This window comes from Capricornis sumatraensis, chromosome X (assembly GCF_032405125.1).
Source record: "Capricornis sumatraensis isolate serow.1 chromosome X, serow.2, whole genome shotgun sequence".
Taxonomy (NCBI): domain Eukaryota; kingdom Metazoa; phylum Chordata; class Mammalia; order Artiodactyla; family Bovidae; genus Capricornis; species Capricornis sumatraensis.
In genome coordinates, this window is record NC_091092.1 from 112,795,715 (window position 1) to 112,811,755 (window position 16,041).

At 43.1% G+C, this 16,041-nt stretch overlaps 1 pseudogene; it reads right to left on the bottom strand.

The window, feature by feature from the left end:
• Positions 1–13,228: 13,228 nt before the first annotated feature.
• Positions 13,229–13,795, bottom strand: LOC138071850 (ferritin heavy chain pseudogene; annotated as a pseudogene).
• Between the last annotated feature and the right edge of the window lie 2,246 nt (positions 13,796–16,041).

Genomic DNA, 16,041 nt, shown 5'->3' on the forward strand with positions numbered 1-16,041 from the left:
AGGTGAAGAGAATGTTTAGGAAAGAGGCTGAGAACATTGGAGATTATGCTGATACGGATGCACGAGTTACAGACAGCACACGGGAAGGATTTCAGGGACTTCTCTGGTAGTCCAGTGGCTAACGCTCCATGCCTCCAATGCAGGGGGCCCAGGTTTGATCCCTGGTCAGGGAACTAGATCCCACATGCTGCAACTAAGAGTTCACATGGCACAACTAAGACCCGCTGCAGCCAAATAAATAAGTATTTTCTTAAAAAGGGAACGATTTCAAAAGTGGGGGAAGAGTGAGAAAAAGGAACAAAAAGGGAAAGTGCCCAGCCTTTTGTGAATTGGAATTTGAAGGGTAAGATGTGCTCTGGAAACCAGGGCAGCGCATGTGTGTGTGTGTGTCTGTGTCTGTGTGCATTTCACGTGGTAATGAACATGAGCAGAGATAAGAGGCAATTTGAGATTAGACCCTGGGGCTGAAAAGCAGATATTGGCAACAAGTTTGTCAGTTGTAGAGGTTGGGGAATTTCCAGAGTACCCCCTCCACATCAGTCTACAGCCACGCAGTGGTGTGGATGTGTGGTGTTAGTTGCATAGTCCAGAGGTAAATGTGCACTGCACAGCCTCACCTCACTGTGCCTGGATTGTGTCCTGACACACTCGCATCCCTGAGAAAGAGTGGCTGCATAAGGTACCTACCCTGATATCTTTTCAACTCCAGGGCTTGCTGATAAACTTCCTTCTTCCAAACGTCTGACAAAAATAGTGAAGGGTTTTTGAAGAGGGACAAAAAGTGCCAGAGCGGAGTCTGATGTTCCCTCCTCAGGCACAAGGGTATAAACCCTGCTTTTCTTTGATGTTGCTCTAACACACTTGTGACGGCTCCGCCAGGGGCTTTGATGTTCTCCACATGCCTCTGACATTCTGACACCTGGACTTGTACTCTGTGGAAGCAGCAAATTGAAACAATAGTCAGACTCTGGTATGAAAAGGAAAAGGACAGAAAGACCTTGCCCAGAACTTTTTGATGCCTGTTGCCTGATTAGAGAGAATGCGCACACTACCTCTTCAAACACACGATTGTGAGCTTCCCAGTTTAGTATTCATGACAGGTGGCTGTCACTGGGCACACCTATCCCAGGATATCTCCAGCAAGGGATTGGCCAGTTTCCTCCTGAAGCCCGGATCCCCGTCAGCTGTTTCTTCTAAATGGCATTTTACTTAAACATGAAGACTGTTCTTGGCCTTAGGCTGCCCTTCACATTTCAGCTTTTATCATCTCTCCTCAAGTGACACTGCTTCCCTACCCCCGGATGAGCTCTCTCTCCAGCCTGCGTTCTCAGCTCCTACAGGCCCTGATTTGAAAGTCTGTTGTTGTTGTTGTTGAGTCGCTCAGTCGTGTCTGACTCTTTGTGACCCCATGGACTGTCACCCACCAGGCTCCTCTGTCCATGGGATTTTGCAGGCAAGAATACTGGAGTGGGTTGCCATTTCTTCTCCAGGAGATCTCCCCAGCCCAGAGATTGAACCCAGGTCTTCTGCATTGGCAGGTGAATTCTTGACTACTGAGCCACAGGGGAAGCCCCAATTTGGGAGTCTACCTCCTCTCATTTTCAATTTGACATATGCGAGCCAGCTCTTCTTTCTCTCACTGGGTTCATCTCCAAGCTAACCATCTCCCAGATCATGGCTTTTCCAACAATGGATGGTCTTTCCTTCACTTCTTGACCCTCTGCTTTCCATACACTTTCACATCATTGAAGAATGAATGGAGGGCAAAAGGTAAACAATTATTTTTGGTATTAAAGTTGCTCTTTTCAATGTGAAATCCTTCCAGACAGAGCATGCATTTCTGCCAGCCTTAATAGCATTATGAGTTGGACCATAATGATTATGACTATGATTGGGTTCGCCATCTTGGGTTTTCACCCTCAGGTCTCCACTTCTCTTCCTAACATCTTAGGCAAGGTGGATATTTTCTTTTTCTCCCAAACTTCTTTCCCTGAAGGCTACTCTCCTTTTGCTTCCATGAACAGATCAGATGGGTGAAGTGGAGTTTCTTGATTTGTCAAGGGGAAATCACCCCCTTCCTTCATCTCCTTCCACAAACCCTGCTCCTTGTCACGTGGATGTCCCTGCAAATATCAGAGGCTCCCTGGAAATTCAGTTAGTTCAGTGCCTCAGCAGCCCCCTCCCAAAGTCCTTGAGTCTGTTGTTAACTGCATCACCAGGGGTCCTGGCATCACTGAGCTCTCCTCTGCTAGCAACAGTTCTGCACTGGAGGTCTGCTGTATCTCGGATTGTCCTTAACCAAGGAGGCTTGCCAAAGGACTCTCCAGAGTGGGGAAAGGTCCCAAACACAAGGCCTCCAATCTTCTTTCTCCCCTTTTTCTGGAGGTCCATCTGGGGAGCCTTCAGATGACAAAGTGGAGGTTCTCTCTGAGCAGAGTTCACTCTGTTTGTCAAGAGAAGATCCTTCCAGAACAAATTGTGAGAGAAGGTAGCTCAGCTGCCTTGTTGTGAAGTTCACATCGTGTCTTCACTAGAGGACCAGAAAGACTGCTTTCTGCTTATTGCCCTTTCTGAGGGTTTGAATGGATTGTTTTGCTCTTAGATAATCTCTGGATTTATTGGTCTTATGCCACTTCTTGACTGACTCTGCTGTCGGGTAAGATTGAACTTGCCTGAGAAAGCACAATTTTAATGACTGTTTAATATTGCATATTCAGGACTAGGATTGCTGGTTTTCACCTAGGCAGCCCAGGTTCGACTCCCGGTGTGGGAACACTAGTCCTTGGGCTTCTCTCATAGCTCGGTTGGTAAAGAATCCACCTGCAGTGCAGGAGACCCTGGTTCGATTCCTGGGTTGGGAAGATCCCCTGGAGAAGGGATAGGCTACCCACTCCAGTATTCTTGGGCTTCCCTTGTGGCTCATATGGTCTGCCCGCAATGTGGGAGACCTGGGTTCGATCCCTGGGTTGGGAAGATCCCCTGGAGAAGGGAGCAGCTACCCACTCTGGTATTCTGGCCTGGAGAATTCCATGGGTTGTATAGTCCATGGGGTCACAAGAGTTGGACACAACTGAGCGATGTTCACTTTAACCAGTCCCATGCTGCCTCCTCTTTTTCCTTTTTGTTCTCATAGATAGCTATTCAGTGAACTTCCAATGACTTCTTGAAATTCCCTACATCCATGTCTGCACCTCAGGGAGTCATATCTTCACGTTCCGTTTATTCTCAGTTTCTGAAGTCAACTCCCTCCCCCTACCTGTCTTCCTCCAAGAGCCTCCTAGACCTCATCTTCTACAGATATCAGACCACTACAAAGGTGGGGCAACTAGGCAGGGGCAACTCAGTTGCCTCCAACTCTGAGACCCCATGGACTGCTGCCCACTAGGCTGCTCTATCCATGGGATTTCCCAGGCAATAATATGGGAGTGAGTGCCCCCTTTTGGGGAAGACTTTTTTTTTTTAATTTTTATTTTTACTTTATTTTACTGTATAATACTGTATTAGTTTTGCCCTACATTGACATGAATCCACCATGGGTGTACTTTTTTCTCTCCTTTTCAGATTGCTAAAGGGAGTGATTTCCTCAAGGCATTAGAGACTAAGAAATCAAGGTCCCTAAAGAAAATGAAGTCATAACTCCCTTTATTGTAAGCTGAATATGGTCCTGAATGGGTTTTTAGATTATCACCAGGCTGGGCTGCCGAGGGTCTAATCAACAGAGCCAGGAGAGGAACCAACCTAACAATACCCTGAAAAACATTCATGCCATCTCCCTGAAGAACAGATCGGAAGATGCTTGTGCAAGGACATGTCTGCTGTTTGTTTAAGAGTAGTCTGCAATAGCAAAAAAAAACATATAAGGAGGATAGACAAAACTAAGTATGGATAATTCTTGTGATAGATATTGGACATGGATAAACAGGGCAGAATATATGCATTCTGAATAGGAATGAATGGAAGAACCAAGTAGACACCAACCATTCCTGACAGTGGTTCATTGTTAGACCAGCCATATACTGGGGGCACCAGTTTGGGTCCCATATGTCCCCTGCCCTGTCCATCAGGACTGTTGGTCCCTTGGTATCTCTGACAGAACTGGTGTATATTGGCTCTCCTGATCTTCATCACTGGTCTTTATAATCATATGAAGTGGGGGAAACTGAAGCAGCAGAGAATGGCCATGTGAACATGACATGACATTGGATTCAGTCCCTTCCATCTGATTACCATGCACTCAAGTGCTCTCTCCTCTCTCTTTCTCCCTCCCCATCCCCTTGTTGATTCTCACTTTTCTAAATCCTTCAGCAAACAGTGTGAGCCAAGCCATCTTAGTCTGATCTGTGAGCTTTTTGGTCTGTGACATCTTGTATGTCCTCCCTGGTAATGCCGTTGAAGTATACACAAGCATCAAGGCGATTTGTCACCATGATATTAAGTACTAACAGAAGGTAAAAGAAGTTGAGTGCTTTGGTCAACAAAGGGACAAGTAACTGACGGAGACACTCATAGATCCAGCCTTAAGCTGAGCTCTTTTGACTTCTAGGCAGTAAGAAAACAGATGACCCAGCGATCCAAATTTCATCTCTTAAATACCATCAGAGGCTCAGAGATATGGGGGCCAATCAACCTAAGGGACAGGAACCATCCTTTTCTGTGGCAGAGGATCCATCCCAGGTTTCTGACCCTTGCATGGTCCATGGTGCTTGAGACAGAGAATCTAAGAACACAAAACTAAGTACTAGCGGGGCCCAGTGGGGAACTGAAATCAGTGAAGAGATGCCTTTGCGTACTCAAGTTACCTTGCTTGAATGGCATGTCATGTAAATTGAAGAATGTAATTACTTTAAGGTGGCCACTGTAACTCAACTCTATATGAACATTCCCATGGGACAGAGCCCACTGTGGCCAGACAGTTAATATTTTTATGAGAAGCCAGAAATACAAAATTTGATGGGAACTCTTCCAGTTAAAAACTCACAAGTTTGCCAAGATCGTAGTTCCCAAACACCACTTATCCAATAAAAGGAAGTAGGACTCCTTGGAGAAGTGGCTGATTCTAGGGCTGGGGAAGAGAAAATACATCCTGAGCTTGGAGCATCTTGTAGTACCATAAAGGAAGTGCTACACACACACACACACACACACACACACACACACACACACACACACACACACACACACACACACGCGCGTGCGCGCGCACGATGGGAAATGTCAAAAGGGTCACAAGAGCCAACTGAAAAAGTTCCCAATAGTCAAATCTGGAACAGTTTGAGCAACTAAATAAATAGCATTATTGGTTTGTAACCCAAAGTAGTAAGTAAACATCGATGAGTCCATACTGATATAAATAGATGACTGAATAAATGAATAAATGGCAAAGAAGGTACAAATTCTCCTTTCAGAAGAATTACTCCCCACCCAGGATGTGGTACTGAATTCCTCCCCACCTCTTCAGGGTAACGAGCTTCTAAAGAATAAAGAATGGAAAGGGAAAAGTAGTCTACTAACTTTGCAGAGGAGAAAGCAGGCAGGGCCCACCTCAACCAAGTGATCGAAGCCAATATCACCAGTAATGTCATATGGATAGCATGTACCCCCAGTACGATGTGTGAGAAGAGCATGTCATCTCTGTGGTCTTCTTTCCCCCCCCAACCCATAAGCCAGTCTAATCAGGAGAAAACTTCAGACAAACCCAAACAGATAAATGTTCTATAAAACACTTGACCAGTACTCTTCAAACTCTCAAGGCCATCAAAAACAAGGAAGGACTGGGACAGAGGAGGCCAAGGAGCCATGACACAAATACAATGTGGCATCCTTGATTTTTGGAACCAAAACAGAAAGTGGACTTCAGTGGAAATACACTATGGAGTTTAGTTCATTTTAAAATCTTTGTTTAATCAGTCAATTAATTGGGCTATATCAGGCACACAGGATCTTCACTGCAGTATGTGGGATCTTTAGTTGTGGCATGCAAACTCTTAGTTGAGGCATGTGGGATCTAGTTCCCTGACCGGGGATCAAACCCGAACTCCCCACATTGGGAGTGTGGAGTCTTAGCCACTGGACCAGCAGGGAAGTCTCATAATGTGCTAGATTTAATGTCTTGTTTTTAACAAATGCACCATGTTATGTAAGAGGTTAACAGAGGAACCTGGATGGGGGATATACAGAAACTGTACTATCTTTGCAACATTTATGTAAATCTAAGCTTATTCCAAAATAGAAAAATTATTTTTAAAAAATCATTAGTTCAAATAAAACACACGTACCAATAAATCTGGCTTGAGGCTTTCTGTTGGATCCTCTGATTTTGATGGAAAGTAAATGTTCCTATGATGGTACTCCCCTGAATCAGAAACCACAGGAAGCCACCACCCCTTAACTCAAAGATCAACCCTCCTTTCATGGCACTCAGATTTATTACCTTTTCCTTCTTCCTAGCAAAGGTCTTGATCTTCTTCTACTCCTATATATATTATATATCTGTATATCTGTATCTATCTGTTCTTTCTTCTGCCTGGTATGTTGATGTAAGTAGTTGGAACTCCAATAGCCATATTGGAAAATACAGCTTAAGAACAGAAGCCCTGTACAATGGAACAGCAAAATAATATATTTTATGAAACATGTCAGTTTTAAGGCACAGCATTATTTTATGTACTGCAAAGGAAAAAAGGAAATGCTACCAATTTAATTAAGACACAACCTTTTTTTACCCATTGGATTTTTCTTTGATTTTTCAATTAGTAAATGATCTCTTTTACACTCATTTAGATATAGATTTTTGGTCATTACATTACTCTTGTGCATACACATTAAAAGGAAACTGCACTAAATAAATTGTTTATCGTACTGCTGAATCTTCTTCAAATTCAAATGTCAACTCTTCGAAGACATCTGCACTTCCATGCATGTTGCAGTGTTGTTCACAATAGCCAAGGCATAGAAACAACCTGAATGCCCATTGACAGATGCATGGATAAAGAAGATGTAGTAGGTGAGCAACGGAAAAAGAAGGGAACCATGCCATTTGTAACAAGGATGGATCATGAAGGTATTGTGCTAAGTGAAATAAGTCAGACAGAAAAGACAAATTCTGTGAGATCTCTGTCCTCCACTATCTCGTAGAGTTTGCTCAAATTCATGTCCATCAAGTTGGTGAGGCCATCCAACCATCTCATCCTCTGCCTCCCACTTCTCCTTTTGCCTTCAGCCTTTCCCAGCATCAGGACTTTTTCCAGTGAGTTGGCTGTTCGCATCAGGTGGCTAAAGTATTGGAGCTTCAGCATCAACATCAGCCCTTCCAATGAATGTTTGGAGCTGATTTCCTTAAGGATTGACTGGTTTAATTTCCTTTGCAGCCTAAGGGACCCCCAAGAGTCTTCTCCAGCACCACAATTCCCTGTATTGTTCCCCGGGTTGTTCAGTATATCCTTATTGCTTATCTGTTTTATACATAATAGTTTGTATTTCTTAATCCCCTACCCCTATCTTGCCCCTCCGTGTTTCCTTCTCCCCACTGGTAACCACTGGTTTGTTCTCTGTATCTGTGAGTCTGTTTGTTTTGTTAAATACATTTGTTTTATTTTTAAAGATACCACATATAAGTGATAACATATAGTATTTGTCTCTGTCTTATTTTTGTCTCTAAGCATAATGTTCTTCAAGTCCATCTATGTTGTTACACTTACAAAATTTCATTCTTTTTATGGCTGGGTAATATCCATGTATATATATGTGTGTGTATGTATATATCTCACATCTTTATCCATTTATCTGTTGATGGGCATCTGGGATGCTTCCATATCTTGGCTATTGTAAATAATACTGCTATGAACATTGGGGTGCACATATCTTTTCAAATTAGTGTTTTTGTTTTCTGAATATGTACCCAGGAGTGGAATTCCTGGATCATATGGTAATTCTGTTTTTAGCTTTTTGAGGAACCTCCATACTGCTTTCCATAGTGACGGTATCAGTTTACATTCCTGCCAATCCTGTACGAGGGTTCCCTTTTCTCCACATCCTTGCCAACACTTTTTATTTGTAGTGTGTGCGTGCTAAGTCACTTCAGTTGTGTTCCGCTCTTTGCGACCATATGGACTGTAGCCTACCAGGCTCCTCTATCTGTGGGATTCTCCAGGCAAGAAGGAGTGGGTTGCCATGCCCTGCTCTAGGGGATCTTTCTGACTGAGGGATCAAACTTGCATCTCTTATGTCTCCTGCATTCATAGGTAGGTTCTTTATCACTGCCGCCACCTGGGAAGCCCTGTTATTTATAGGCTTTGTCACAATAGCCATTTTGACAATAGACATTCTGACATGTGTGACATGATATCTCATTGTGGTTTTGATTTGCATTTCTCTAATAATTAGTGATGTTGAGCATGTTTTCATGTGCCTATTAGCCATCTGTATGTCTTCTTTGGAAAAATGTCTATTCAGGTCTTGAACCTATTTTTAATCAGGTTTTAGGGGGTTTTTTTGTATTGAGTTGCATGAGCTGTTTATGTTTTGGATATTAACCTCTTATTGGTCACATAATTAGCAAATATTTTCTCGTATTCAGTAGATTGTCTTTTTATTATTTTTATTTTTTAAAATTTAAAAAATTATTTTTAAAATTTTCAGTTGCACTGAATCTTTGTTGCTATGTGTGGGCTTTCTCTAGTTGTGGCGACTTCTCTTGTTGTAGAGCACTGGCTCTCGGTGCTTGGACTCAGAAGCTGTGGCACATGGGCTTAGTTGCCCCATGGCATATGAAATCTTCCCTAATGAAGAATTGAACCCACGTCCACTGAATTGGCAGGCGGATTCTTCCCCACTGTACCACCAGGGAAGTTCCACTAGGTTGTATTTTTGTTTTATTGATGGTTTCAAATCTTAAATATTCTCACCACCCCCTCCCCAAAAAGGTAATTATGTGAGGTGAAGGATGTGTTAATCAACTTCATTTTGGTCATCATTCCACAATACATAAGTGTATCATCATCACATTATACTCCTTAAACTTACACAATATTATATGTCAATTATATCTCAACTGAGCTGGAAAAGCAAAATGATTTGAATAACAAATTCCAACTCTTCTAAATCACTTTTGTGATCTTAATAATATTAGTATCTCTTAATAATATTAGTATCTCTTAATATCATCCTCTGCACCATGAAAAGTGTTGTTGATGGATAATTTCTTAAGAGTACTCTTCTAATGCCTCTAGAAGTTGGTTCCTAGCCAGTAAGACTACTCTGTCGAGTCTTTAAAAAATATATATTTATTTTGGCTGCACCAAGTCCTAGTTGCAGCATGTGGCATCTAGTTCCCTGTTCAATGATTGAACCTGCACCCCATGTATTGGGAGCATGTAGTCCTAGCCACTGGACCACCAGGGAAGTCCCTCTGTTGAGTCTTGATGGGCTCGTTCAGGCAATGACAGCTATGACCAACAGCAATTGTAAGATTTATCCCAGTTTTAAAAATGTGAAAAAGTGAAAAAAAATGTCTTGGAATGAGTGAAATGAGATAGAAAGAGTGCCCTCAGTAGTCTGAACTGTTTTCCTCCATACTTCTTTTAATACAGGGGAGAAACTCCCCCCCGCCCCCACCAAATTAAAAAGCCATTGCTTTTCTCTTTTAATGTTCATAGGAGCAAAATTTATTGTCTTTTTCAAAAGTTTAGCCATTCTGCAAGGTCTGTAGTGTTATCGAGATTTGGTTTTATTTGAATCTGTCTCTCTCTCTTTTTTTTTTTAATATATTTGCAACCCTGTGAGTGCTGAATATTCAAGGCCTCAGTCCTGGTTCTGGCCCTGAGTGACCACAGTCATGTCACTTGTCTGGACTCAGTTCCACCATCTGTAAAGGAGGGAAGAGTCACACACCTCTTCCAGCTCGGATTGTCTCCCTTCTGTGTGTGTACAGCAAGTAAAAAGGTGTGGATCAACTGGGTCCTAGGAGACCTGCTTGAATGTGAAGAGAATACAGTTGACCCTTGTACAGTATATGGCCACTGCTTTTCCGATCTATGTTATTCATGACCAAACTCAATCCATACTGGTAGACAATTATTATGTTAGCCAGTACTACTTTGCTCACTCATGGTGACTTATTCCACTCTTACATCCTTCATGACTAAATGAATCAAGGCATACATTTCTTTACTTTTTAGGTGTCTTAACACTTTGCTAATCACCCTCATTTCATCCTTCACTTCAGTTTTCCTGAAGCCAATTCTCCATTTATAACCCTCTGAGGCTGAACTCAGGTCTTCAAAAAAAAATAGTAATAAAAATTTTTATTTTTAAATCTCAGCACAGTATCACTTCCAGGATTAGTGGTAATGCCTTCCTCTATTGAATACTTGATTAGATATATCTCTTGAGCTTGTGAAAAGAAACTGGAATTGCTGGCAAATGAAAAAAATTAAGGGAGAACTTAAAAATCAGAAATGTGGAACAAATTCCAAGAGTAGAGAAGATTCAGGAGACATTAATGGGTGCTTTGTACTGCTTGTCACACATCTCTGAGGGAAAAAAAGACTTTTCCTTTTTCTGGAAAATGAAGTACAACTTGTCAGTGACAACCATCTATTAAGAAATTTCCTTTTGTGATAGAGTGAGGATTTTTTTCCCCAGAGGTAAATTATTCAACACAGTTAATTTGAATCCATGTTTGAGCCTGCGATGAAGTTATCAATTTTATTACCATTTCCCTCAGTCTGTCCTGATACTATCATTGCCTGAGACTCTGGTACCCATAGCAACAGCCACTATTTCAGACATCACTTCCCCAAGCAGCAGAGCATGGCCTGTTGAGTGACAAGCATCCAGCTGTACATCTCAGGGTGGTAGTTTCCAGGGCTGGAAGACCAAGTCACAGCAGAGTTCCATGTCCTGAAAATCAGGTTATCAAGGAACTGGGAAGGCTGCAAGTAGGCAGGAGGGTGACACACCCACCAGAAGTCTGCTCATACCTTTTGAGAGATATGCATTGGAAGAGGCTGGGTAAATAAGGAGACTTAGAGAGATGGACACAGTCAAGACATCATCAGGTACATACAGTGGTGCAGACTTCATTCATCTGAACGCTCCTCACTCCTTTCCATCCCTACCCCACATAATCACAGGGCTGTTTGTGGCCCCAAAACTGAACTAGGAAAAGGGGGATTTAGAACATTTACATTCATCTTGCAGAAGAACACAGAAATGATTAAGCTGCTGCTGTCTTTAAATATTCCCTGCCAAGTAGTGGCTTGTAATAGGCAGTGGAGTGTAACAATCACAAGTCTCGTTGAGTCTGGCTGGTGAGGAAATCCTTGTTTTCCAGGTCAAATAAGAGGATGCAGGTCGAAGTATACTTCTCTGCATCATCCCAGGGAGCCCCTCTGAAGCATGGAAAAGGGAAAGATGGGATAACACTGTGGGGGGGGGGGTGCCCAGCACCCAAGACTAGGGTCAGCTTTAGAATCCCAGTGAAGAGGCCATAACAGCCAGTGGTTCGGTAGATAAATTACAGTACCCCATGCAGAGCAAAAACACAGAGTTTCTCTGTCCAGAGGAGCTGAATTTGCAGATATAACATGTGTGTTTTGCCGCCACCTCCCCAACAAACACCTTTCATGCCCAAAAGGAAACCACTCGGGAAGAGATACAGTCTCTGGACATTTCCACTCCCAAGGTCTTTCCAGGTGTTCAGAGCCAACTCAGGTAGCAGTGCTTCTGCCTGTGGGGAGCAGCAAGAGAGCCTGAACTGAGGGATTTGGGTCTATGGATGTTGACTGCCTTCCAGTGAGGTGCCCTGCTACCTCTGACACATTTGGTGGCCGCTTTTGAAGACGTCTTCCCTCTGAGAAGGATTTTGGCTGTGTGGCAGCCATCCCTGCCCTAGGCTAGAAGGCACCCCTGTAATTAGAGATGAGACTGCAGTGATCAGGGCTGTCTTCACGAGGGGATTTCCCTCCCTTTCCAGCCTTCTTATCTGGCTGGATTCCCAGTCTGCCCACCCCCTATTCTTAACCCATTGATATACCTGTGAGGTAACAGGAAAAAAAAAAAAAAAAGCATGGCATTAGAAGATCTATGTTCATGTCCACATTCAATAACTTCTTATCTGTGTGGCCTCCCTTTTTCTCACTAATAATGCATATCCTTCCTCTTTCTTTTCTTTAAATGTATTTATTTGGCTGTGCTAGGTCTTAGTTGTGACACACAGGATCTTCCATCTTCATTTTGACACTTGGGATCTTTAGTTGTGGCCTGTGGGATCTAGTTCCCTGGCCAGGGATTGTACCCAGGTCCCCTGAATTGGGAACATGGAGTCTTAGCCACTGGACCACCAGGGACATCCCTGTCCTTCTTATTTCTTGAGGTTCTTATAAAAATAAAATATAAGAATATACATAAGAGGACTTGGACTTGCAGAGTGCCATTATTATTATTTTTGTTGATCAGCCCCTTGACTATAGGGAAGATAGCTGGAGGCTTATTACTCATTATCATTGTCACTCAGGGTGAGCTTGTTAATGACAGTCTGTGCCATGCTGCCTTTCACGACCCCAGCTTGCTACCAAGAATCAACAAACATTAAGATGTGTGCATCTTACTGAACTGAAATATATCACATAATGCTGAAGATCTTTTTTTTTTTTTGTCCACACTGCTTGTGGGAATTCCCTGACCAGAGATGGAACCCATACCACCTGCCTCAAGTTCCAATCCCTTTCTTTTAATCCCTGCCCATTCCCTCCAGTTCTTCCCCAGAGGCAACTGCTGTGATGAATTCTGGACCATATTCTATCTTTACCATACATAAGCACCTACAAACACCACCCACCAACCCCTAGAGCCCCAGACCACCCACCTTACCTCACCCTCCCCACATATACATTGTTTATAAGGGGAAGACTGATTTTGTATTTTCCAAGGGCCCAGGTAAGACCTCCCTCCCTCCCTCTGTGGAGATCCTGAACTGTACATGGATGGGGCATGGTTGGGTGGAGAGTCTCCTGGATACCTGTTTAAAACTTAAAAAATTAGAGATCCGCACACATGAATAAAAGACCTTTATATTTGCATCAACTAGTAACTTTATTTGAAGAAGTAATAACTGCAGTGGAAGAACTGCTAGGGGATTTTTTCTCCAAGAGCAATACTGCAGTCTGCGTGGCAGACAGGGTGACCTTTGGGGAGTCACCCGTGACTCAGGGGAAAGTCCAGTCCAGGATCAGTCCTCCTTGTCACTGTTGCCCAGGGTAAACTTATCAAAGGTGTACTCTGCCAGACCGCCTTCTGGGAACCTCATCTTGAGCACGCTGGTGAGATGGTCCCCTAGCTCTTTGACGAACTTGAGATGCTGGTCCAAGTGGCGCGTCTCCAGGAAGTGGCACAGGTGGGCGCTGCCGCTCTCGGTGGCCAGGTGGTGCAGGTCGAGCAGGCTCTGGCTGACGCTCTTCTCCAGGTGCAGGGTGTTCTGCATGGCTTGGAGGCTGCTCTCCCGCTCTCGGGTCTCGGGCATCCTGGTGTTGAGGAAGGAGACGCGGCTGCTGTGCCGGTTCAGCAGGAACATCAGGCTCTTGGCCCTCTTGCTGTGCTCGTGGGGGCACAGCAGGAACTGGGTGATGTGCTTCAGGGCCACCTGGTGGTGGTGGTGGTGCAGGGAGCAGGCCCTGGCCAGGCACTGGAAGGACTTGTGGAGCTCTAGGGCGGCGTGGCCGTTTACCGCGGCCTCGCACTCGCCGTGGTAGTGGTGGCACACCTTCAGGGCTGCTGCGGGCATCAGGGCGGGGGCCATCATCACCATCCGGAAGCCATCGCGGATAGGAAAAATCTGGGCCAGGCAGCAGGAGGGAGGGCAGCAGTGGAGGCGGAGATCTCAGCCGCCTCTTCGGAGCCTTCCAACGGTAAGCCATGATGGCAGCCACAGGAGTGCTCGCAGCTGGGCCGCAAGCGGCTGGGCACCGGCTCTGGGACGGACCGGAAGTGGCAGTTGCTATGGGGGTACCGGTTGTGAGGAGATTCCGTTACAGGAAGTAGATAATGGGACTGGCAGGTGGAGGGGGTGGGGCACCGCGTTCTAAATTCCATAGGAGCTTGGGTGAGGCAGAAAATGCAGGGCAAGTGTGCCTCTGTCTTGAGACCATTAAAAAAAAATAATAACCCTATTGAGACATAATTCATATACTCTAAATTTGATCTTTGGAAAGTGAACATTTACTGTTTTTTGGTGTTTGTGTGTATTCATGAAGTTGTGCAACCATTACCACATCTCAAGAATATTTTCATCACTCCAAAATGAAATTCCCTACCCACTAGCAGTCACTCCCCATCTCACCTCCCCCCACATCTGGCCACCGCTAAACCTTCTATCTCTATAGGTTTGCTTCTTCTGGACTTTTCAAAGAAATGCAGTCGCACAGTATGTAGCCTTCTGTATCTGCCTTCTTTTACTTAGCATAATGTTTTAAATCTTTTAGCCTTTTTATTGCTAAATAGTATTCCATTGTATGAATATACCACATTTTATGTATTCTTTCATCAGTTGATGGGCATTTGAGTTGTTTCCGTTTTGTGGTTATTACAAATAGTGTTGCTATGAACGTTTGTGTACAGGTTTTTGTGTAGATTTATGTTTTTGACTTGGAAATATATGTAGGAGTGGAATTGCTAACTTATATGGTAGCTCTATGTTTAATATTTTGAGGAACTCCCAAAATGTTTTCCAAAGTGGTTACACCATTCTTATATTCCTACCAGCAGTATGTTAAGTTTCTAATGCTGTTACTGTCTGCTTCAAAGTTTTAATCATCTTAATGGATATTCAGTGGTATCACATTGTGGTTTTGATTTGTATTTCCCTAATGACTAACAATGTTTAGCACCTTTGTATATATTTATTGGCCTTGTGCATATGTTCTTTGGATAAATGTGGAGAAATGTCTACTCAGATCCCTTGCCCATTGAAAATTAGAGTTGTTTGTCGTTTTATGGTTGAGTTGTAAGAGTTCTGCATATGTTCTAGATATAAGTTCCTTATCAGATATATAATTCACAAATATTTTCTCCATTCATTGGGTTGTCTTTTCATTTTCTTTTGGTGTCATATCAAGAAACTACTGCCTAATTAAGTGTCACAAAGATTTACACCTAGGTTTTCTTCTAAAAATTTTATAGTTTTAGCTCTTAGATTCAGGTATATTTAGGTCTCTGATCCATTTTGAATTAATTTTTGTATATGATGTGAGATAAGGAATCTAGCTTCATTCTATTGTATGTGAGTATTCATTTATCCCAGAATCATTTATTGAGAAGACTGTTCTTTCCCTGTTGGATGGTCTTTGCATACTTGTTGAAGATTAACTGGCCGGAAATATATGGGTTTATTTCTGGGCTCCTAGTTCTATTCTGTAATAGTGCGACACTGTCTTGATCACTGTAGCTTTGTAATAAGTTTTGAAATAGGAATGTATGAGTCATCCAACTTCATTCATTTTTTTCAAGATTGTTTTGGCTGTTCTGGGTGCCTTGTAATTCCATATGAATTTTACGATAAGCTTGCCAATTTTTTCTCCAAAAAGCCAGCTGAGATATTGATAGGAATGGCATTGAATCTGTAGATATGGGGGGGGGTATTGATATCATAACAATATTAAGTCTTCTGATCCATAAATGTGGGTTATCTTTCCATTTATTTAGGCCTGAGACCTTTAAAAATAATAATTGTGGTTTTGATGAGGGCCAAAATTTGAATTTCTATACCAGCTTCCAGGTAATACCACACCACAACCTTAATAACAATGTCTAAAAGGAATGAAGTAGCCATGCTTTGTTGTCTTAGTCCCTTCAGGATGCTGTAACAAAGTACAAGAGACTGGGTGGCTTATAAACAACAGAAATTCATTTCTCCCAGTTCTGGAGGCTGGAAGTCCCAGGTTAGAGTGGCAGCCTGGTTGAGTTCTGGTGAGAGAACTCTCTTCTTCATTGCAGGTGGCTGTCTTCTTGCTGTGGCCTCAGATGGCTGAAGGGTCGAGAGAGCTCTCC